The 23,237-nt window shown below is 37.6% G+C and overlaps 1 protein-coding gene and 1 long non-coding RNA gene across 2 annotated transcripts in view; one reads left to right on the top strand and one right to left on the bottom strand.

Moving 5' to 3' along the window:
* USP53 (ubiquitin specific peptidase 53) overlaps positions 1 to 9,084 on the bottom strand; it is a 64,752-nt gene extending 55,668 nt beyond the window's left edge. The window contains exon 1 of the mRNA XM_082653093.1: positions 8,877 to 9,084. The gene's annotated coding sequence lies outside the window, so the exon portion shown is untranslated. The remainder of the gene's footprint in view (positions 1 to 8,876) is intronic.
* Positions 9,085 to 9,336: 252 nt separating this feature from the next.
* The window catches only part of LOC309821545, a 30,095-nt gene continuing 16,194 nt past the window's right edge, over positions 9,337 to 23,237 (top strand). Inside the window, exons 1-2 of the long non-coding RNA XR_014296627.1 lie at positions 9,337 to 9,405; positions 13,927 to 13,999. This is a non-coding gene — a long non-coding RNA (uncharacterized lncRNA). The remainder of the gene's footprint in view (positions 9,406 to 13,926; positions 14,000 to 23,237) is intronic.

Raw genomic sequence — 23,237 nt, 5'->3', positions numbered from 1 at the left:
TTACTTTTTTCTCTCTGATGCAGATATCTTTTATTTCTTTTTCTCACCTAACTGCCCTGTCTGTAACTTCCAGTATTATGTGGAATAGGAGTGGTGAGAGTGGGCACCCTCATCTTCCTGATCTTAGAGGAAAAGCTTTGGAGTTGAGTCTGATGTTAACTGTGGGCTTAAAAATATGACCTTTATTATGTTGAAGTATGTTCCCTCTACGCCCACTTTGTTGAGAACTTTTATATTGAAAGTAAGTTGAACTTCGCTAAATGCTGTTTCTGCATCTATTGAGATACGCATATGATTTTTAACTTTCCTTCTATTAATGTGGTATATCACACTTATTGATTGTGCAAATGTTGAGCCACCCTTGCATCCCAGGGATCAATCCCACTTGATCATGGTGATGGATCCTTTTAATGTGCTACTGAATTTGCTTTGCTAATATTTTATTGAGAATTTTTGTACCTATATTCATCAGCAATATTGGTCTATTGTTTTATTCTCTTATAGTGCCCTTATTTACCTTTGGAATCAGTGTAAAGCTGGCCTTGTAAATGAGTTTGGAAGTATTCCCTCCTCTTCAATTAATTGGAAAAGTTTGAGAAGGATTGACAATTTTATCTTACGCAAGTATTTCAAACTTATGATTTAAAATTTTGAATTTGAACTTGAAAATGTGCCAGGAGTTTGAAAGGGAAATAAAAAGAAGAAGGAGAGAAAGAAAATCACTGCTGCTTTCTTATGAATCAGTGTTTTACCAGTAATAAGTTAACCCCAAAAAGCAAGATGCCAGGGCTTCTTTCCTTCGTTACCCTAGATACTAACTCCATTTTCTTCCCCCAAATTTTAAGCCCAGTATCTTAAATAATTAGGAAATCTACAGCACACTAAAGTCTTTAGTTGAGGTAAATTTCCTTCCCTATTTTTTTTTTTTTTTTTTTTTTTTTTTTTTGCCGTATGCAGACCTCTCACTGTTGTGGCCTCTCCCGTTGCGGAGCACAGGCTCTGGACGCACAGGCTCAGCAGCCATGGCTCATGGACCCAGCCGCTCCACGGCATGTGGGATCCTCCCGGACCGGGGCACGAACCCGTGTCCCCTGCATCGGCAGGCGGACTCTCAACCACTGCGCCACCAGGGAAGCCCCTCCTTCCCTATTTTTAAAATGGAGAGGACTAGGCTACATAGAATATATTCAAATTCTAACAAACAGTGATTTGATTAGGCTACTAGAACAGTCTAGGTAAATGGTAATAATAGCTTAAATTGAACTCATTTTATGGTTAAATTGTGTGTCCCCACACACACACACCAAGAAGAAAAAAAAGATATTTTGAAGACCTAACCTCTAGAACCTCTGGACATGACCTCATTTGGAAACAGGGTTTTTGCAGATGTAATTAGATTACGAAGAGGTCATCAGGATGAGGCCTAACCCAATAGACTAGCAGAAGTCATTAGAAGAAGAGACACACACACAGAGAATACCATGTGAAGATGACAGGCAGAGGTTGGAATGATACAGCTACAAGTCAAGGAAAACCAAGACTTGATAGCCACCACTGGAAGCTAGAAAGCGGCAAGGAAGGATTCTGTGCAGAGCCCTGAGAAGGAACCAATCCTGCCAACACCTTGATTTTGCACTTCCAGCCTCCAGAACTGTGAGAGAATAAATTTCTATTGTTTTAAGCCATCTCGTTTGTGGTAATTTGTGACAGGAACCCTAGGAGACTAACACGATAGCTGATAAAGCCATGAGACTCCTTTATTTGTTCTTTTCAGTATATTGGGTTTTGATTATAAAATAGTATTTGTTTTTTATATGGATGTCTAAAATACATATAAATACTGCATAAAGGAAATTAGAAATACCTACAGTCTAGGTATAGTAGGATAGAATAGTAGTAGTATAGTAGTACAAAATCACTGTTAATAAAGCAATTGAAATTATTCTTAATAGTACCCTGGCCGAGCCATCAAACTGTAAAGTGAAATTTCATTTTAATATCTTTTCACAAATAAGCAATACAGCTACTCAAGGACACACTTAAGACTTTTCACTGATATATTACAACTGTTCATCTTATTAGTAAAAGTATTTAAGGCTTTATTTTAGATAACTAGATTGCAAGCTATCTATAGGTATACAGATAAATATACCTATATATAAATATGTAGCAAGTTAAAGCAATAAAAAAATCTCATTCGTTATAGAGGTATCTCATTTTTACAAAGTTAAAGGATTACAGTAAGAAAGACAACCGAAGAATAGATGTCCTTTGATAGAGAAAACCACTGTCACTCTACAACTAGAGGAACTGGAGAAGACTATACTAGAAAATTTATAAAACAAACACAGAAAATAAAACTAAAGTAATAAGGACAATCTATACCACCACCACCAAAAACAGCAAATTTTAAGTAATTTTCAATGTTTTGTATTTTCTTTGTTCAGTTTCTTTGTGTACAATAAAGAACTGTGCTTTATTTCTTCTGGCTTTTACTAATCACAAGTTTTCACTGGTAACTAATTAGAGAAAAACAAGAGTGCATGTGTATCCAGGACACAGAGTATGAACATTAAAGGCAATGGCTTATGGCAATCTGCTTTAAGACATCATGTTCAGAAGAAAAGCATGCCAAAGCAGGCATAACCTAACATTCCTTTGCCTTGATAAAGCCCCAAACTGAACTCTGGCTTTACCTATATCTTCTTCCCCATCTTAGCTGATAGTAACTTCATCATTCCAGTTGCTCAGAAGAAATATCTTGGTATCATCTTTGACCCCTCTTTCTTGCATATCTCAGTCAGAATGTGACCAATTCTCACCACCTCCACTTCTACTATTCTGGTCTTAGCCATCATCAGCTCTTCCCAGGACTGCCAGAACAGACTCCTAACTATCTCCTAGCTTCTGCCCTTACCCATTACAGTCTATCCCCAAGATTAGACCAAGAAATCCTTCTAAAATTAAATAATAATGTCATGCCTCTGCTCAAAACCTTGTAATCGGTCCTTATTAATTCAGATTAAAAACCAAAAAGTCTCTATAATGGCCTGCAAAGTAAAAAACCTGCTAAAAGTAAAAAACACTTTATTCTATACTCTCACACCACTTCTGAGCCCAGATGTGTGCGTTTTTACACAACAAGCAATTCTCTAATTCTCAGTAGAAAGCACAATTTAACTCCATTTGACATTACCGGAGTTAGGGTCGGATTCCACAAGGCAAGGGCTCAGTCCCTCTAGACTGCCCCCCCCCCACTTCAGACACCAACCACAAGTTCCAAGTTGTCATCTGTACTTCTGATCAATAACCAATAAGTTAGGGGTTCCCACTGACCTCTTCCATGGATTCAATTCACTTGCTAGCACAGCTCTGGAAAATAGCTTACTTGAGTAGATTTCAAGTTTATTATAAAAGGATACAACTCAGGAACAGCCAGATGGAAGACCCGCATAGGGCAAAGTATGTGGGAAGGGGAGCTTCCATGCCCTCTCAACAAACGCCACCCTTCCAGCACCTCCACAAGTTCCCCAACCCAAAAGCTCCCTGAAGCCCTTCAGTTAGGACTTTTTATGGAGGCTTCATCACGTAGGCATGCTTGATTAAAGGGGGGGCTGAAAGTTCCAATCCTCTAATCACATGGTTGGTTTCCAGGCAATAAGTTCCCACTTTGAGGCTAACCTCCAGCCACCAGTCATCTCATTAGCACACAGAAAACATTTACCACTTTGTAGATTCCAAGAGTTTTAGGAGTTGTGTGCCAGGAAACAGCCAGATACCAAATATATATTTCTTATTACATAACACCTGTCCATCTTCTCACCTCTAACTTCATCTCTAACTACTTTCCCTTTACATTCTCCTTTTCAGCTTCATGGGCCACCATGAAAACTCCTGCTCTAAAGCCTTTACACTATCTATTCCTCTGCCTGGAATACACTTCCCCTTGATACCCACAGGGCTTCTCCTTGGCTCACTGCATGATTCCTGTGCTCAAAAATCACCTTCTATATGAGGCCTATACTTATTTAAAATTGCAACCCACTCCACATTCCCAATTCCCCTTTCCCTGCTCTATATTTTCTTTTCTCCTTGGCATTCTTTGCCAACTAATATAGTATACGATTGACTCATTGTTTTTATTATTGTTTATTATTGTTTCTCCTCCCAATCTTCTTAGAATATAAAGTGAATTCCAAGCATCTAGAACAATGCATAGTACATGGTAGGTAGTTATTAAATACTTATTGAATGAAGCTCAGGAAATAAAGTGAAACCTCAATCAACAAACCCTCTGAAATCAACAAAGATGACCTATGCACTAAGGGTACAGGACAATCTCCTATCACCTCACAGCTAGGTTAGTGTCAGTACTATATTGATAAGGAGGTAAGATTATCTCAGGCCTATACAGCAGTACCTTATAGGAGGAAAAATCTTCCAGGGTTCAAACAGCCTGCTCACCTAAAAACAGGGAGGGCCATCATTAGAGGGGCAGGAGCTTATTATGCAGGCTGAGAAGTTTAGAAGAAGCCAAAGCACAAAGTACCTGGTAAACAAACAATGCTCTGATGGGTTCTTGACAAGGATGGAATCCATGTTTTGATACTAACCTCATGATTCTCAATTATTCTACCTCTGAAAAGCTTCCACCAACAAAGCACATTACTCAACTACTCAATCATTAAAAGCAGATGAGTTCCATCATCTGTAATCATAACCTATATAAAAAGGTTCAGAGAATTATTATAAGAATCATCAACCATGTATAAAATACCTAATAAATGCCCAAAACATAGCAGGTACTCGGTAAAGGCAAGCTAATTATAATGACAGCAAAAACACAATCTTTGATATAAAATGATTTTTTAACAATATAAATACACATTTGAAGAAAAAGTAAAAGCTGTATTATGATATTTTATACCCCATTTTATTATTTCTCCATTTCCTTAAACTGACATATCAATCTTGACTAAAGCCTTAATCCAGATTAGTGGCATCAGCTAAACTGTACAATAAAGTATTAATTTCTAAATTTTAAAATCTATTAATAAGTCATTCTTAGTAGAAAAAAGCACATTCATTTATAGAACTATCCTACTTTAAGAAAACTTAAAATATGAAAAATTCTAATTTACAAAAAAATGTTTGGGAATGCTTCATTTTACAAGTGGACTCACCATAGTAGTATTTTAAACATTCATTTACAAGCTGTTTGGGCTACAGAAAGAGAAATGAGTTACAATATTAGAAGGCAATGCATCAGAAATAAAGGGAAAGCAACTCTGAAATAACAATGTAAGCAACAGAGAAAATTTAATTTAGAAAAATTCAACCTACGTACAACTTTTCAGAAAAATAATTCAAAACTTCCTTAATGACGATTTTAATTCATAAATAACACGACAATCCATCCAGCCATAAACAATAACTAGAGCACCCAAAATGCCCCTTGACATTGCTCACATCATGTCTCTGGGTCGTAAGAATGCTCCCCGCACTTGCATTACCAACCCTTGTGCTGTCCATCCAGTATTCTCCTTACACTTAAGATGCAATACACATATCATCTTCATTCCCTTAGTTTTTCCCTCTTCCCTCTATAAATCTTTAACAATGAGATTTAAAAATACAGTGGTAACCAAAAATGAAGATAATTCACAGGTGTGGTATAGATGACTGGGAAGCTGGAAGAGAAGGGAAGCAGCACGTTGCAAAAGCAAGGGTGTAAGAAAAAGACTGTTTTATCTTTGTAAACTCAATGCAGTTGGGGGAGGATTGGGAATAGTCAAAGACAAGGCTTAGGAAAGGTAGAACTCTTATTTCTGACTACTTCAACACTGTCTTATTAATTTTCCAATCTCTAGTGCCTAGCATACAACAATAGGTCAATAAATATTTACTGAATAAATTTGCTAGCTTGGAAAAATCACAAAAAGTAAAAAAAAAACATTCCAAAGGAAAAGTATTTCTCCAAACTGCTTTTCGCATGTCAATATTTGTAAAAAATAGAAGACTAAAGGACTAATGTAATTATTTCCAAGTTAATTCAAAAATACCACAACAGCTCAGATAACTGACTTTATTCATTAAAACAGCTAAGATATTGAAATATGATTTATGTTGTATAACATTTTATTTTCTGATGAATTACAAATATATGAAGCAACTTTTCTGAAGTGACTCATCTAAAACAAAATTTCTTCAACCATATGCAATGTTTTGTGGCACTCTGGGGTATGTCACGGACACCTTTAATGGCCTAATGAAGCCTATGGACGCCTCAGAATAATGTTTGTAAAGCACAAAATAAAATTCATGGGACTAAAATTAAAAAGGAAGAAAAAAAAAGAATATATATGATTCCAAAGAAAACCAATTACATTAAAATTCAGTCCTAACCACAGACCACAGTTCTAATCATGTACCCTTAGTTTATAAAAGAACTGCTGATAGAGGATATGGATTAACTTGGAAAAGCAAAGAACAAATACTTTTGCCTAAATATTCTATATATGTAGTATTCCTATTATTTAAAGAAAATAACTAGCCAAGATTAGGATATTAAATAGTTATTTAAAGTTTAAATAACCTCTGAAAATTTTATCTGTGGTAGAACATTCCTTGTTCCTATTGTGTGCATATACTGTAATGCAAAATTTTCTAAAATCGTTACATCTGTACAAAATTAATAATACACTAATGCTACATATGTATCATCGCTAATTTGTAGCTATCTCTCCAAATATGACATAAATTAGCACACTTCCTCCTTTAATCCAAGAGCTCATGAGCAACAGTAGGCTATACTGACAATCTTTTGAGCCCAAACACATCTAGCACACCCTGTGTTCAAAATACTTCCATATGAGATATCTAAGTTACCTTACTGTAGCGTGCCTTAGGGCTTATAATTAAGAAAAACCTTATAGTTAAAGCTGTCAAATACCAAGATCTGCTAAGTATTTTAGTAACTAAACATCCTTGTAGGATAGCTCAATCTACCACTTTATAGATTTCAAACATATTTTTGGAAAATTGTAGGGTAAAAAATGTCCTTTCTAGCATGATAGGTGAGTTCCAAACAGTACCAGCAGGGAAAATAACTGTGATTTTGACTTTTGAATGTGTACACTACCTTAAAACAGAATTTTCATCTTTAAACTCTTTGTCTTGCTAAAACGAACTCCTAAACCATGATCCCAAAATTGTTGATACTACACAGTTTAAAATAAACATATGACACTAAATAATAGAAAAGATCTTGACCCACAGTACATACTAAAACCATAAGTTTTGTGATTTCTTTTTTTTAAGAAAAAGAAAACTAGGTGAAAAATGGTGCCCTTCCACCATTAAAATTGCTTTCCTTGTAAAAACTACTTTTTTGTATCTTCTAAAGAAAATAATATTAATGAATGACTACTGGTGTCAAGTTCCATGAACTATATGCAATCTACATACATTTATAAAAAGGTTTTTTTAGTTAATAGGGAAAAGGAAAGATCTGTTCTTGGTTGCTTATTTTTCACACTGTAGTAAAAAATACACTAACTACCAGTGAGTTGAGTTGAATAAATCACCATCATGATTTATCACCAGTAATCATGAACCTAAACAAATTGTCCAAAGAGCTCATTTTAAAAACGTCTAAAATGTAAAATAAAAACAAAAACCTTGTTTTTTCAGAACATAATTAACTCCTACCTACAGTGAGTTTGTCTATTTGGAATTATGACAATGGTAGATAAATCATATATTCTGATTTTGCAAAATAAGTTTCGTTTGTTTTAGTTTCTCTTTACAAGATTAAGGATTATATGCCTAGACTATCATCATGGAACTGAAAAGACATAGAAAATTAAACTAACAAGAAGTATTAACTTAGCCAAAAGTTCATTTCAATCACAATTTTGTTAGCAATTTCTCCTCCTTTTAAATATTGAGAATTAGCAACGCTTTCCCTTAAAGAACAGAAAAGTGAGTCAGACCCTAATCACAAAGACCCTGCTAAATTTAAACATCCCTCAGAAATAGCCTTGAAAACTCCTTGCAAAAAAATACGTATTTTTTTCCAGATGAGAAAACATTTGGCAACTCTGCTATCTAACAAATAAAGCCTTGCAGTACATTTTGCAAGCATTAATCAGGCTTCGCATTGATAAAGAAAACCTTGTAGCAGGATAACAAAACCTCAGAGCACGCTCAGATTGCAGTCTTTAGAAACGGAGGGTATTACACCTGTGCAAGTACTTCCTGTTCTCCAACGATGTTTAAAAGTAGTTTGGTAAACGTCCCATAAGTCGCCATTTAGAAGCTAAACATTAACTTTCTAAATTACTACTACCACCCAGAAACCACCAGCCCAAAGATTCTCACGAATCATCTCTTCTCCAAAGAGGGCAACATAACTACCTGGACCCCTTTCAAAAGCTGCTGCTCGGGAGAGGCAGTGCTTGAAAAGTGAGGGGCAGGCGCCAGGTAAGCGTAATATTCATAATCCCAATGCAGTAAACGACCCAGCAGGATCCCAGGTTCTGCCCCGGGCCAGCCCTCAAACACAGCAGCAACTAACAACCACGACCCAGTAAGTACAGCACCTCCTCCCTTCGCGCGCGCCTCCAGCCTGGCCAAAGGCATCTCCGCCAGATCCCGGACGCGGCGGGAAGGAGGCGGGGAAGCTGCGTGACCTCGGGCGCTAGAACCCGGCAAAGAGCCCTGAGTCTGCCCCGAGGAGGGTGGGGTGGGAGAGGAGGTCGCGGGACTGCGAGGGGAGAGACGAGGCCTGGGACTGGAATGAGGGTCTCCGAGTCAGGCCCATGGGGGTAGCAGGTCGTTGGACCTCCATCCAGGGACTAGTTTTGGAGACTTACCCTGAGCTCTGTCCTTTTAGTGAGGGGAGAGTGCGGCTCAGGTAGAGAAATACGGGCCTTCTACCTCCCGCTGGCCCAGCTCCGCCTCAAGCTGACAACAGGCTGACACACCAACAGCTGCCACCGTAACCGGGTCTCACCGGGAACTGGAGCAGAGGAGACTGGTCTCCGCCGCCCAAAGCGCGATCCTGCGCACGGAGCATGCGCACACGTCTCAACACTGCCAGTCAGGGCAGTGACACCTGCGATCAACAGGTCCTGGGAGCCCCGCCCCAATCCCCGCCTCGCCCCCGCCCCGCCTCCTTGGAGCGGGCCCCGCCTTCATGCTCACCGAGCTGGCTCCGCCCCCGCACGCGATTTCCCGGCTTTCGGGACCTGCCGAACTGTGTTCCCGCGGGGGTTCGTTGGGGCGCGCGATCCAGTTGACTTACTCGGAGGCGCAAGATCCCGCGAGAGCAGGAGCTTGACCATTTTTCCTAAGGCGGGAGCGGAGCGCTGTGGCTTAGCTGTTGGAGAAAGGTGGCTGCAGGTTGGTCTGTGTGGTGTAGAGGGGAGGAAGGGATAGCTCCTCAGGTGGAGGTGATTATTCCGATACTCTTGGTCGTTTGTTTCTTCAGTATTTTCTAAGCTCAGGGACGCGAATCCACCAAGGACTGGGCTTTAAGTTAGGAGTTGTTACCTCAGAGAAAACCTGTACTGCCTGGCCTCGAAACCCTTGCGAATACTCAGTTCTCTTTAGCATCTGTTTGCAGTTAAATGACTTCCATTGGTATGAGTGTATATCCCCCAGCTGGTTGTTTCGTGACTATTAATAAATTGAAAGACTTAATAAACACGTTGACCCGGTTAATGGTTAATTGTGGTGAGAAAAATGTGTCTGCCTCCTTACTGTGCTTTCAACAAGTTTTAAGTTGCAAGCTAATGCTTGGGGAATGGGCTAAACTTTGTTTTGGAATAACTTGTTTCTTAGGAACAGTAGTAAATGAAAAACCCACTGTCTACTGATCCCTCCCAATAAGTAGTAAGGTTTTGGAACTCATTTCAAAGCTGTTGCAGGTACAACATAGAGATTATAAAAACTGATATAACTAAACTCGTAGGTAACTGTAAACGTTTATTTGAAGAAACAGAACGAAGAAACGTTTTAGGTCGGTATAAGCGAAGAGTACCTGGGACTGAATCAATGAGAATTTACTGAACATTTAATGTTCCCTTCACTGAATTGAGCACTCAAGAAAATACAGTGAAATTTCAGACATGGTTCTTGCCTTCAGGAAATTTAAAACGTTTGGAGAATGAGGGAAAAAATACTCTACATTTAAAAAATAGCACCATTAATTCTACACTTGGTTTCCTTAGTGCCACTTTCTCCTGCTTCTGCAACTACCTCTTTGATGCACTTTAAATATTTTTCTTCTTATATGTGCCCTCTGTGTTTCCAAACTATCCATTTTCTTTTGTTGTTAGTCCTCATCTCCTTGAGCAATCTCTTCCCCATGATGGACTTACCTACTAAGTATCTTGGGCGCCATGGACTCCCAAATGTATATCTTCAGGTTAGACACTTTTAAGCAACAGCATCTTCGTTTGGATTTCATATAGGTACTTAACTATGTCCCAAATTGACGTGGGCATCTTTACCATTCCCTATTCTTACTGCCGTATCTCTTCCCAACCATCTGGAACCTAGCCTGCTTTCATTCCCTATTTCAGATAATAGCACCCAGTTGCCCAAGTCAAGAATCCGTAGGTACCCCGCTATTACATTTCCTTCATTTCCTCTATCCTAATATCAAATTCTGTTGACTCATCTCCTTAAGGATCTCTCAAATCCACCTCTCTTTTTAATCTCCATTCTCACTGCCTTAATCCATCAAGTAATCATCTCTCCTAACTCATCTCCCTTGACTATTGCAATAGCATCTAGTTATTTCCCACTCCAGTCCAACCTCCAGCCTATTAATAGTTTTTCTAACATGAAAATATAATCGTGATATTCCTCACCAAGATTTTTTCAGGGGCCCCCATCCTCTTCATGATCTGGCCCCAGACTGTGAATCTCATCTGCCATTCTTGCCCATTTACTCCACACTAGCTATACTGAACTCCTTGCACTTCTTTGATTCTACTAGGTTCTCTCAAGATCCTGTAGGTCTCAGTTGAGTACTTATTTCTTCCCTGGAACCTTTCATAACTTCCTGAGACAGACTTGCCCTTCTTTCACCATTTCTGGACTTATTTATATTATAACAATTATGTTGTACTATATTTCTTTGCAAATGTAACTGACAGAGCACTCTTGAAAAATAATTTGGACTGTGGATAATGAAGGTTCATACTATCTCCCTTCCTCATTTCGAGATTATAGAAGAATGCCCTTCAGTTCACCTTCCTCAAGAATTTGACTAAAGGCTTCCCTGGTGGCACAGTGGTTAAAAATCCACCTGCCAATGCAGGGGACACGGGTTCGATCCCTGGTCCAGGAAGATCCCACATGCCGCAGAGCAACTAAGCCCGTGAGCCACAACTACTGAGCCTGTGCTCTAGAGCCCACGAGCCACAACTACTGAGCCCACGTGCTGCAGCTACTGAAGCCTGCACACCTAGAGCCCGTGCTCTGCAGCAAGAGAAGCCACCACAGTGGGAAGCCTGTACACCACAACAAAGAGTAGCCCCCGCTCCCCACAACTAGAGAAAGCCCGTGCACAGCAATGAAGACCCAACGCAGCCAAAAATTAATGAATTAACTTAAAAAAATTTTGACTAAACCCTGACTGTACACTTTTTTAATCGTGTAATTTCAAACTTTCTACCAGTTCTTGGCATATTTAAGTACTGAGTTTTAAATGATAGACTTATAATAGGTCACAAGTTAAGCATCAAGAGGGCAGCCTGAAGCAAACATAGAAAAAAGGAAAACTGACAGTGCACCGCATTTTAGGGCAGGAGTTGCTCCTAGAAAATTTTGTAGTTAGAAATGTCACAACATAGGTTTTAAATGTATTGCCTCTGAGAATTACTGTTTGTCCTTGGGGGATATGTGTGTATGTTTGATTCAATAGTTATTTATTGGGTGGAACCAAATTAATAAAAATGTCTGCACCTCACACTGGCTTGAGATCATGAAAGGGAGTAGAGTTGGAATGCCAAAGATATCTTACACTGTTTGAATGAGGCCTACCCAAAGATTACATCATCAGCACCACCATACTTAAACGCCTCTTAACTATTATTCTGGAGTGATTATAACTCAGACTTTGGGAGATGTACCATCTTGAGGATATATTCACCCTGTCACTGATAAGTGGTAAGAGTAGCAATATTCTTTCCTGAGGAGCTGTGATCCAGTAGTTCCAGGAGGTAATCAACATCTAAAGGCGTGGCAAAGCATGAATCAGCTGGGTGAGGTAAAGTGAAATACAATATAGAGAAATAGCTGAATGGCTCCCTCAGGGCTGGATATGAGGCAGACTCCTTTTTTCCTAAATGCATCAAGGAAATATTGACAAGTGTTATTTTCTTAGTAAGCTTCTAGAGAGCAGGGACCATATTTTTTCATTGTTGTATTTCCAGGCAATGAGCCTTAACTAATGTGTTCAGCGGATAGAGTGAAAAACTGGAAGTTTTGTTGATTTTTTAGAAAATAGAGACATCTATGTGGACGAAAATTGTTGGGGAAAGCTTCTGTGGGAGATCAGATATGAGCTTCAGCTTGGAAGGTTTATAGGTAGGCATATTTGAAGGCACTGAGGAGGAAACATGTCTACTTCAAGAGCAAAGTTTTAGAAACAGGAATGAACAAGGCCAATGCAGGGCTATAATAGGAAGCCTTTATAAGTTCTTGAACAGGTTGTTTAGTTTGGAATTATATACAGAAGATTTGTAGAGGAAATTGTAGTTAGGCAAGAAGATGAGCTAAGCCAGTGCAATTCCAGAGAAATCTTCAGTCTGTGACTTGATGATGAGGCCAACCAGGAAAATCTAGTTACAGTCGACCACTTCCTCCTTGACTCACCTCCCAGTTTTTGTAACACCATCCTCTTTCATGGCTTTCCTCCAACCTCTTTGTTTGCTCCTTTTCATACTGTTTTTCTCTTATACTTTGCAGTCTACTTTTATCTTCTAAATGAAGATAAATAATGTTCCACAGTGCCTGGTCCTGAGATCTCATTTATCCTCATGGTTTTAAATCTATTTCCCACACAGGAGCCAAAGTAGCCTATTGTAAATGTCAACGTGTTACTCCCCAACTTAAAATTGTTCAATGGCTTACCATTTACATAAAATAAAATCCAAATTCTTGCCAAGGCCTGCAGACCCCTGAATGGACTAATGATCTATCCTTACTTCCCTAACAGCATCTCATGCTATTCAAGGATTTTACATTCTTTATTCCCTTTGCCTAGAACAGTGGTTCTCAACTGGGGATGATTTTTTTCTCCCAGGGGACATTTGGCAAGGACCAGTACATTTCTGGTGGTCACAGTTAGGGTGGGGAAGGGGTGCCACTACTGGTATCCAGTTGGTTGAGGCCAGTGATGCTGCTAAACATCCCACAATGGACAAGACAGTCCCCCACAATAAAGAATTGTATGGTCCAAAATGTTAATAGTGCCAAGGTTGAGAAACGCTGACCTACAGCACCTTCCCCTGAGTCTCCAAGTGGCTGACTCCTTTTCATCCTCTATACTTTAGTTTTAGCTTCATCTTCTTGGAAAAGTCATCCTTGACCTAGAACTCCCTGCTTACCTCTATCACAGTGTTCTGTTTATTCATCTCATACCATTTTTCACAACATGTGATTATTTAGCTTATTTATTTGCTTATTTGTTTATTGTCTTCCTCACTATCTAGGAAGAAGATCCCATGAAACACCTCTCTCTTGATCATCATTCTTTCTGTAAAGTCTAATACAGTGGCACAGAGTAGGCATCAGTAAAGAGTTGTTCGACACCTGAATCTGTATCTACAATAAGTCACTGAATGGAAACTTAACAATAAGGCTTTCTTTTCTTCTTTTTCTTTTTTTCTGTAAAATTAAAATATACAGTTACCAAGAGTGAAGACACCTGGAAAGAAGTTGTCGTCACTAAGAGTGTCTTCTGGAAGGCTGCTGGTCTGCGGTCAGTATTCAGATGTGTTCCACGAATACCCTTCCTTCTTAAGTAGCTTCTCACAATCAGAACCAGAAGTAGAGTCATATTATGGCCAAATTAACTCATGTCTGTGAGATCATAAAAATCTGGAAGGAAAAAAAGAAATAAGGGAGAATAGAACCAAAAATGAGGTAAAATTATAATATTTTTGATCAAGTAATCTCTAAGTTTAGAAGACTTAATTTTTTAATATATGCACATCTAAAAAAAGCCATTTCAAAGATGTATTTAGAAGTGCCTGGTTATTATACATTTCCATTATTTCAATTAAGAAAATATGTATTGTGGACATACATTGCTTTGTCTTTTCCTGCTTTTAGTAATCCACACCACTAAACCACAGGATGGGCACAACTCCTTGTGGGGCATTTCACCATTTTCTGGCTCTGGTGATTGGTATATGGGTGATTCATGCTAATCAGCATTCTTTCCCAGGAGTTTTCAAATTAGAGCTTACAGGAAAGATCCCTTTTTTCTCTGATTGCAAAGCTATAAAACTGAGCTCAGAGGTTCTTGTGGCAGTGTGCCTTGTCATTTATAGTATCTGGTCTGAAAGAATAAGGCAGAGATGGGGAGAGTGGGGAGAGAGAGAGTCCCTGAAGTTTCTCTATCCTCTTATAAAATAGGTAATTCAGGAATTGAGTGTTCTCTGTACTCCTCAAAGTTCTGCAGCATGACATGTTAAACATCAGAAGATCAAATTCAATATCCGTGGCATCTCAGCCAGCTCTTCATTAGGCAAAACTTACATCTCAACCTTTCTAAGCCTCTTATATACTAGAGTCAACATTAGCTAGTTAACCAGTTAGTAGTTTAGCAAATAACCTCCTTAATTTTTGCTGACTTATTGTCAGCTTAGGCAATTTCATTACCTTTGTTTGTTATTTCACTTTGAAACGTCCTAATTTTCTTATCTGTAAAATTGGGATGAGAAATAATGCTTATATATGATGTCTTTTGATGATGCCCCAGATATAAGCAATTGTAAAGTCTTATACTGTGTTATTATGGCCATTAGTGTTGTTATTATGATTACCAATACTGCTGTCATCAATGATAACATGATGCTATAAGAACCTATGTATTGTTTTTCTTGCCGTAATATGTATTTTATTACATGTATTTTATTACAATCTCAAAGATGCAGGAGACTTTAGATTCCACCTGTCCAGCCTCCCACTCACTAAAGGATCATCCCTGCTGGTGGTTGTCCAACGTCTGTTCAAATATAGTGACAGTGATAGAAAACCTGATGCTTTGTGGGGCATCCTGTTCCTTTTTAAGACCTCTTTAACTATTAAGAAATTTTCATCACAGTGAGTTGAACTTCACCTTCTAGTAATTTCTACACACTGGTCTCATTTTCTGTCCTTTATAGCAACAGAAATCTATATTCTCTTTTCCATAAGATGCTATTGAACTTTGAAAACATCTTTTGTGTTTTCAAGCTAAAAGTACTCAGTTCTCTCAACAATTTTTTGAAGCCCTAGTAAATATTAAACTAATCCACTCATTCATTCATTCATTCATTACACTTCACCTTATCCTACAAAGATTTAAAGTAAATTCTAAAAAATAAAATAAAATGAATTCTAGTATATAACATAAAACAATGGTCAAATGTAAATAAGAAAAAGAATCAGAGCTATGGGAAATTAAAATACAAGTAGAATGTAAAGAATGAGAACTAAAGAACATAAATATGCATGAGCCCATGGTTTAAATTTATTTGACTTTGATCTAAAATCAAAAGTGAAAAAGAGGGCTTTCCTGGTGGCGCAGTGGTTGAGAGTCCGCCTGCCGATGCAGGGGACACGGGTTTGTGCCCCGGTCCGAGAGGATCCCACATGCCGCGGAGCGGCGGAGCGGCGGGGCCCGGGAGCCATGGCCACTGAGCCTGCGCGTCCGGAGCCTGTGCTCCGCGACGGGAGAGGCCACAACATTGAGAGGCCCGCGTACCACAAAAAAAAAAAAAAAAAGTGAAAAAGATATTTAAGGTATCAGTTACAGGAAGACATTTTTCTGTCATCATCTAAGATGCTTTTTCCTCTGTGTGGGCCTTCATCTAAGGAGGCTCTTACCTATGTTCACTGACAGTGGACTCATCAACATGCCCCTGGAAAATGCAGTAACAGTCTTCATAATCCATGAAACTGAATTCAGGATTCACTTTTGTTGTCAACTTCTGAAAAAATGTGGTGCCCAAAAATAAAAACAGGTTTTTGCAATTAGCTTGATTATGGTTTGGGGAAATTATTTCCTTTTTTGGTTCAGACACTGTTTTTATCAGGACAGTTTAAGTAAGATTGTTTTAACCTATTTTGTAGCTATGTCACTTTGTTAGCCAATATAAGTTTATGTTCAAAATACTAAATTTTTTGTTCCATTATTTTGTTTTTATGAATTGGCATTAAGCTGAGTTTCACAAATTTTAATGCCATTAGTTTTTTTGGACACAAATGCTTATATTGCCTCAGAACACAAGCATCTTCATCATCTGTTTCGTTCATTTCTTTAAAACATCCTATTAGGTTTTGAAGTTTTAGCCCATATTTCTTAAAATTCACTATTCTTCCTCAGTTTTTATATTGCCAGAATTAATTATATCTTCTTTGTCTGCAGCTAAATCATTGAGGAAAATGTTGATGAAGGCTGGATTCCTGACATTCAGCTCCAGCTGTAGCCCACGTTAACCCTCATGGCAGCATTAAAATTGTTTAGAAAGCCAAGTAGAGACCGTGTTTAAGGGCAACACGGTATCATAAAAGAGCATGGCCTTTAGACTTGGACAGACCTATGTTCAAATCCTGACTTTACCATTTATTGTTTGTGTGACCTTGAGCAGTTATTAACTACTCTAAAACCCAGTTTCCTCATCTGTACATAGCAAGGTGTCCTAGCTAATCCCTAACTGCGTTGCTGTTGACAGGATTAGTAGCATTGCCACCCCTGTGGGCATTTATTTGCATGTTTTTTTTCGTAGTAACGTTTTTGTAATCTGAGAGAAAGAATGAAAGAAACAGATAGTGGAATTGCTTACGTTCAGAAGCAGCATAATATGATAGAAAGAATGGATGGAGAGTTATGGAACTCTTTTGCTCTCAAGGAGCTGAGCCTGTGGGAGGTCAGCTCACCTCTTTTAACCTCTTAATCCATAAAGGAAGGGGTTGAGCCACGTGGTTCTAAACGCTGAAGATGTGAAATGGGGCCTTTTCCCAGTTGTTACTTAATTCCAAAATACACCATGAACTAAGTGTTTTATGCAAATTACATTATTTAACTTTCCTAACAACCATAAAATATTAATATTTGGATATTATTAATATCCTTATGTTAGAGACAGTGAAAGTGGGGTACCTAGTACAGTGTCTGGCATATAGGAGGCACTCAATAAGCAAACTGAATGACTAAGTAAAGGAACTTATCAGTTAAGTATGACGTCTGGTTACAGCCATGGAAATACAGTAGAGTAAGTAGGAATGAGGAAGGCAATATGTGCCATACTAACAGATCCAGAATTAAAGGCCGAAAACATCTAGGTTTTGATTGAAAGCCTAGGATTCACTAGGATTTTTGTGCATTAGTATAATTTATCTTTAATTTTTTTCAAAAACAAGTTTTATAACGTTTTATTTATACAATTCTTTAGAATCTTAGAGATAAAGAGGATCTGAGAGATTAGTTTGCTAAAATCCCTCACTGTACAGATGATAACACTTAAGCTCAAGGAGGTAAAGTTACCTAGGCTCATGCTAGACACTGATAGCAGAGCTAAAATTCAATTCCTAGTCACAGAATTTTCCTGGTGTGAAATATTTTCCCTGAAATATTCTGAAAGTTTCATAGGAGATAGTACTCTTTTGTTTCTTAAAGTGCAATCAGATTTCTTCTATATTCAAATACTGGTGATAAACATACTTGACACCTTTGTGCCCTTCTGAAAGACACGGGAAGGGGAACATAAGGAAGAAGTCAAGAGCACGTCACAGGAAAAGATGTTCTTTTTCTCAATTGTGATATCTGTGGTAGTACTCTGACTTTATGAACAACACTATGGCGTTTGGAAATTTACCAAACTTACTCTGTGACGTGTGTGTGCGTGCACACACACACAACTATATATCTTAGACTGCCTTGTTTTTGAGGTAGTTCTTCAAGAAATACAATAGTAAAATAACACCATATCTTTTGCTCATAGCGTATTGGCTAAAGCCATGAACCCAAAGGAAGTTGCCCTGGAGAGCAATTTTCTTTGTAAAGATGACAAAAATATTCAGGGCACCATTGTTTTCAAGTTGAACTTCCTTGTTGAAATTCACTTCACAGTCAAAGGAAAAAAAGGTTTACTTTTTAATACAGTAATAAAATTGTTGGAAAATATTCAGTGATAGAAATAATTCAAAGAAGTATAGGTAAAGGCAGAAATTTTAGAGTATTTAATTTCTTTATTTCTTAGCTGTTAGTGCTCTTGAGGTTTTTAGTCTCTTATCTGTAAAACAAGCCCTCAAACTGAAATTGTGCTGGAGGAAAAACAAACCAACTCTTGGCAAGTAATATCCCTGGAATGTGTGTTAATGCCATTTTGTACATTTTTAAATCAAGGTTTTCTGATTAAATTGTTTTCTACAAGTTTTGTTCTGCTACTGTTTCAAATTCTTTTAATTCTGAATAACTCTTTATCAAATTAGTTATAATAGTTTTGATGTGATGGAGAAAAGCCATTCCACTTGCTATTAACAGTGCTGACATTTAAATTTTAAACAGCATTTAGTAGTAGGTACAACAGTAACTTTCAAACATTTTAGACTGCAACCTAGAATATGCAATATATTTTACATTGTGATCCAGTTTGCATGAACATATATATAAAGCAAAATCAGTAGTTTCCTGAAATAATACTATTTCTATGAGTGATATGCTCTGATGTTTTCTTTTCCTTTATTCTGTTTCATTTGAAAAGCTGCTGATCATAACCATCTAAGTTAATTTTTACACCACCTAACTGAACACAACTATGGGTTGAAAGACATGGACCAAGAGGTTTCTGGTGGAAGGAGCAATGTTTACTCTTTTTTTTTTTTTTAATACAGTATGGAAATGTACCCCCTTCCAGTTAGGAAAGAATATTCATTTTGGTTTGATATTGTCACATTAAAATTTTTTACTGATTAAAGTAAAACTTCTTGATATTGTAAAAAAAAAAAAAAAAGCCTTTACTCTCTGGTTCCACATTTTATTAACATTACCCCAATTCAGAGTTTTATTTCTCTGTGGCTAATAAATAAGGTATACAAATTATATAAGGCTATATTTATATAGATATAGATAAATATTAAATCATGTACAGTATGTTGTGTCACCAGAAGGTGTGTGGTTTGTGCCCATCATCTGGATGATTGTGTTCTCCACTGAGATAGGAGAGAGAATAAGTTAGTGGGAGGAATGTTAGATCAGAAGCAGGAATCTTGGGTTCTAATTTTAGACATGCAACGTGAGACTGAGCCAGTTCCTTAACTTTTCTGATCTAAGTTTCTATTCTGTAAATGAGGGAATTGATCTAGAGTATTTCAAGATAGAGTCTAATTCTAAAGTGCTGTGATTCTAAGTAAATGGTTGTTTATTTAAACCAAAGAGAGTATTTCGTTACACTATTAACATAGTACTAGTGGGTTGTATTTGGTAAAATACAACTTTTTTGCTTATTCCTATTATATCTTAAATATTAATATCCTTTTGGTATGCTAACAAGAGGACACTTAAGTAAACATCAGGGTATGGATTTGTACATAGGCTAGTACATAGTAATGCATATTCTAATACATTATGATAATTATGATCATTAACCCTAATTAATACATTATACATATATGCATCTAAAAACATGATAATTTTTCTGCATTGCTATGTGTCTTAGTCTGTTCAGGCTACTATAACAGAATACCATAGACTGGGTGGCTTATAGACAACAGAAATTTATTTCCCATATTTCTATAAGCTGGGAAGTCCAAGAGCAAGGCACTGACAGATTGGTGTCTGGTGAGAGCCTGCTTCCTGAGTCATATTTGGCTATGTTCTCTCTGTGTACTCACATGGGGGAAGGGGCAAGGGAGCTTTGTGGAGTCTCTTTTACTAATCCTATTCATGAGGACTACGCCCTTATCACTTATCACCTCCTAAAGGCCCCACCTCCTAATACTATCACATGGAGGTTAGGATTTCACCATATTGATTTTAGGGGGGCCATGCACATTGTCTATAGTATTATGATAAGTTTAATGTGTTTTTAATAGATTTTGATGAGTTTGTGAGGAAGCTTATTGTAATTAACCATAAATTATATCTACATCTCTTTCTATGCATCATAAGTAAAGAATGTTTTTTGAATAAATGTGGTCCATGTTTATGTTTGACTTTATGTACCAAAATAGCAACTGAGCCTAGAGTGCTGTATGGCTCAGAAGACAGCCTTGCACAAGAGGCCTGGAACCTGAGGCAAATCAGTTGTGTTACAGAAACTTCATTAGCTCCAATTTTTCACATAGGTAGAAGTAAGGTAAAATAAATATTAGGAACTGAGTTTAAAATTAAGCTTAGAAAGTATGCCTGCTTTTTCAAGATAAGTTGGAAAAGAAAAAGTTATTTCAGGTTGATTGTATTTAAGTGAATTTTCCATTATGTTAGCATCAGCTCACAGAGGAATCACCTCCTTTCCATGCTTATGACTACCAGATGCCTAATTTCTTTAAGCAACATGGAAACCCACCAGAGAAGGGGACTTGGGGTGATTGTTTTTATTCATTGTACTCTAGAGATGACTGTGCCAAAACATTAGGATTCTGGGGCAACATACTTCCTGATTTGAAATATTCCAAACAGTTATTTAAATGAAAAGCCATTTTAGTTTAAAAAAAAAAAAAGAAGGATTATGTAGCCATCTGTCCATAGGAACTCCTTTCTGATTGTATAATGTATTTTCTAAAAAGGTAGTATATACTGATCAAGGAAAGTATCCACTATATCGATTTTTTAAAATTCTCAAGTGACCTACAAAATACGTGAATGCTCACAAGAAATAGTACTATTTTAGCAAGATCCTAAAAAGTCTCCCTTAATTGCAGTTTTGAGTCTGGAGAATAGAGCTGACACAAGCTTATCCTAAAAAGTAGTCAGGCCACATTAGTGTTTCTGATTATGTATGTATTTAATATACTCATTGCGCCAACATATATTAGCTCCAAATCAGGGTCAAATATATTTATCCCAAAGCAGTTCCAGTGTAACCTCTAATCTAACTTCATTCTAAATGCCTTTGCTTTCTTACTGTGTGATAATTTTTTATTTTGTTAATAATAATAGCTAACATGTATCAAGCATTTACAATGTATTCAGTAATATAATGTATAATATATAATTTTTAAGATAGATACTAGTATTATCCCCATAATTAAGATACATTTAATGAACTTTTATTGTTCTTTACTATATACCAGGCACAGAGGATACAGTAGTTAATAAAAAAGCAAAGTCTCTACCCTCAGAGAACATTCATTCGAGTGGGAGAGATAAATAATAAAGGAATAACTACATACATTATGTGTGGCGGCTACATCTTGTGGATCTTAACGTAGTTGTCTGAGGGCCCCAGTTCTACTCCCTCTGACCTCCATCACTGCATTCTTGCTGAGCCTGCCTTCCGCAGTCTGCTCCCAGCCACTGAGGGACCATGACAGTGACCCTAAGGCAGACTCGTTTCTGGGAAACACCGGACCTCTCCTACAGGTGACTTGGGCTCACAGATCCTCCAACAGCCTTGCTGAATCTTCCCTAGACTGCTGGGCAGTCTAGAACATATCCATGCAGTTCCATCTGAGGTCCCTTGGGTCTCTCCCAGCCTTTCTTTGACTCTCTCCCTGCCTTTCTTTGACTCTCTCCCCATTTTCTCTCATGTGGGCAATTTTCCTAATAAAATTTTTGCAGGTTTAACCCCATCTTGGCATCTACTCCTCAGAGGACCCAGACTAACACATTATGTTAGGGAGTAATAAGGGCTATAAAGGAAAAATAAAAGCACAATAAGGGGTTATAAGTGTGCTCTCTTAAGGGTGGTCAGGGAAGGTCTTAGGCAGAAGTGGCCTTTGAAACACATAAATAGTTGGAGAAAACTTCCAGAGTGAAGTAAATTGCTTGAGATTATATTACTAATTTGTGGTAGATTAGCAGATAGCTGGCACATTTAAATACAACCGCTTTAATATGCAATTTATAAGTGCGTGTTGATAAAGAAAATGTAATGAGAGTTATCTATTTTGGGTGACAATTCACATTAGACAATTGATATACATATAACAAAACTTCTTCAAAGGGGGTAAGGAAAATGCTCTAGAAACCATAGAATATCACAGTTATTTCCTTTCGGCCTGCTTCATTCTGGCCTTCCTTTTTTCCCCCTGTTCTTTTAGATTTATTTTGCTAGTGCTGCAGCTTCTATACCAATTCTTCAATTAGTAATTGAATTTACCTTTTGTCCTTCTGACTCTTTCCAATTCTGTTTCCTGAGCTGTCTCCATCTCCTACACTGCCTAAGTTGTCATTGAAATGTGCTTCAAAATATTACACAATCCAGAATAATAAGCACATTGTTTTTGAAACTGAATTGTAACCTCTTAGAAATAATTTTCCCCCCTCTTTGCCCATACGTACCAAATCTTCCTATTGAAATCACATTATATTGAGAAGTCAGAGAAAGTTTATATCCTGAGTTGAAATCTAGTTCTTTTATTTAAGGAATTCAAATAGGGACGTACCCTTTTATTTATCTAATAATACTTCAATGTGTAAGCCATTGAAATTCTTACACAATTTTACTTTTTTCTTAGTTCTGAAAAGTTTAACTTTTTTAAGCATTATAATTTTCTAAAAATCCTTTGATATATTTGTGAAGTGCTTTGATCAGTTAGTTTGGAATAGATTCCCCTTGCTTGTTCTTTTGGCAAAAGCCTGGCACTCTTCCACCTTTCATAGAAAGTGAACTGCCCTTCTTCCTACAGAATAGAGCATGTGGAGGTTGAAAGTATTTTTCATAAGAAAAGGGGCATTCAGAGCAATACTTTCCTAAGCTTAATAAAAAGCAGTTGTGGCTGGGAAACTGCAATGATGTCATGTAAGTTTTATCTTGCATAAGCAGCAGAGTGAGGAAATTCCAGAA

Source organism: Grampus griseus, assembly GCF_964374135.1.
Source record: "Grampus griseus genome assembly, chromosome: 4".
NCBI classification, from domain to species: domain Eukaryota; kingdom Metazoa; phylum Chordata; class Mammalia; order Artiodactyla; family Delphinidae; genus Grampus; species Grampus griseus.
The sequence above is the reverse complement of the archived record's forward strand: the minus strand, read 5'-3'. Positions and strand labels throughout refer to the sequence as shown.